The sequence below is a fragment of the Aplysia californica genome, unplaced genomic scaffold, assembly GCF_000002075.1.
Source record: "Aplysia californica isolate F4 #8 unplaced genomic scaffold, AplCal3.0 scaffold00016, whole genome shotgun sequence".
NCBI classification, from domain to species: Eukaryota; Metazoa; Mollusca; class Gastropoda; order Aplysiida; family Aplysiidae; genus Aplysia; species Aplysia californica.
This window is the reverse complement of record NW_004797286.1, coordinates 723917-726395: the sequence shown is the minus strand read 5'-3', so window position 1 is coordinate 726395 and position 2479 is coordinate 723917.

Genomic DNA, 2479 nt, shown 5'->3' with positions numbered 1-2479 from the left:
TTTTCTTTATATATATATATATATATATATGTATATATATATATATATATATATATATATATATATATATATATATATATATTATGTATATATATATATATATATACTGTTTAAAAGACTATTGCTATGACATGTCCCCCTTACCGGTAACTGGTGTAGTCGGCGGTACGCCTAACACGCCTGGAGACGCCCAATCGCACTGTCGACACAAAGAGGACTCTCTCGCTTGACGTCATTCTTCGCCCTAGTGACGTCGTCTTAGGCAGCCGTGACGTCACACGAGTGATGCTAGATCTGGACAGCTTTGGGTTGATGTGTGGGGTTAAACGGGAAGTGGAGAGGGAGGAGGATTTCGAATTGTAGGAGGAGGAGGAGGAAGAGGAAGAGGAGGAGGGTCTGAATCTTGAGGAAGATCGAGATGATGATCTACCGAAAAAACCACGCCCTCCCCCACGCCTGGCCTCAGTGTTCGGTACATTCATGAGAACAAACAGGACTGCGATGAAGACGAGAGTCCACAGTGTTGAGCTCGTCATGATAACCACCCGGATTTTTCTCGACTTCTCTTGGGTGGTTTTTATATCCTAGAATAGAAAAGTGATAAAGAAATAAGATTAAGTAAGATAAGATAAGATAAGATACAACTTTATACTGTCTTTATGGACATTCTTGTGACTGTGCAGGAGTAGTAAAAAAAACCCAGTCCGTAGACATAAACCCACACGCGATTTCTTCTTCTTCTTCCTCGTTCTCGATGACAGCAGCTAGACAGTCAGTCCGATGTCGCGTACAAACTGTGTAGTTCGCTTCAACTCTGAAAGACTGCCATAGAGTTTTCTCTCAAGGGGAGCCACATTCTGCCACGTCTGTGCGCGAAGGGTGGCGTAGCGCGGGCAGTGCTGAAGGACATGGTTGGCATCCTCTTGGTCGTGTCCACATTCACATGTCGCTGTTTCTCCCACTTTTAATTTGGTGTGCATATTTATGGTGTTTGAGTCTGTTGTGGCCACAGCGGAGTCTAAAGATTGTGACCTGGTCTGCTCTATTTAGTATGTAGTAGGGGTCATGTCTGTTGTGCTTAGGGTGGGACCTTTTCCATCTGTTTCTTAAAGCAGTTTTTATTAGTGTATACGGGATTTAAATTGTTAGTTAATTGTTCATTGTGAAGAGAAAAATCAATCTGACAATAATGCAGCATTCCTCATCAGACGCATCTCTCAAACCACATGCAGAAACTTCTTACATAGTTTTTGAAAGTTATATAGATGTATAAGTTAAATGAGGAATAATAAGGAATTTATCACAGGTTTCGAAAGTTATATTTAGATATATCAATAAGTTGAGGTAGAAATTACAAATGGTGGAATACTGTGGATGTTGAAGCAGAGAGTCATTGAAATTGTGGTACAGAAAAGTGGGAAGACTTGGAATAACATCAAGAGGCAAACCCGGGATAGAGAAAGGTGGAAAGTGTTTGTTTGTGGCCTATACCCTGGTGCAGGGTGAGAAAGGCAAAGAGGAGGATGATGTTGAACCAGTTAAAAAATTAATCCTATAGATAAGAAAGAGGCGTTACAGCCGTAAAACAAAATTCCGAAAGTCATGAAGCTTTCTACTGTTGCCTAATAAAAAGCTACCACTACGATAGAAAGAAAGAAAGAAAGAAAGAAAGAAAGAAAGAAAGAAAGAAAGAAAGAAAGAAAGAAAGAATGAAAGAAAGAAAGAAAGAAAGAAAGAAACCCAAAGCCCTACGAAACAACCTCCACAAAAAAGAATCCAACAACACCAAACTATAACAGTAGCACCGAAAGCCTGGAACAAGACCGTAATGTTTAATTTCATTTTCCTCAAGGTATTCGACATAAAGGTTCATCAGGAAAAGAAAAAAAATACCGAATAGCCCCCGTTGACACTTAACCTGTTTGCTTACTTGTACAGCAAGAAATCTTGGCAGCGCCTTCTTCGTAACTATGTCACACCTTGCTTCTCTCGGATCGGCTATGTCAACAAAAGGTGCGCTCCTTTATATAAAATTTGACACGTTTTACTTCCATATGTCGAAAGCGCGCTTATCGTGGAAGGTAAAAATAGGATGGATTTTCCTAGAGGTCGAAATGCTCGACCTAGATACTTTATCGGGTGGCTGACGGGGTGGGGAAATGTACGTCATAGTAGTCATACGACGCAGGGACTTAAAGCTTTGTTTGGTAATGCTGAGAAATCAAGCGTTCGTGAAAAATAATGAAATCGTAGAAACGAACTTGTTTTTTTCGACCATGAGGCAATTTGTTCGACTAATGTGAGGCAGCGTGGTGGAATCAGGCTCTCGTCAATTTTTGGGCATGTAGAGTTATTGGTATCAACTTAAAGCTTGTTCAATTGTCTTTATTTGGATTTAAAAAATATCCTTTTATCTTGAATACAAGTCGAGATATTTGCAAATGATGGAGGTGGGTGTCACCTGTTTTCAGAGGTAAAA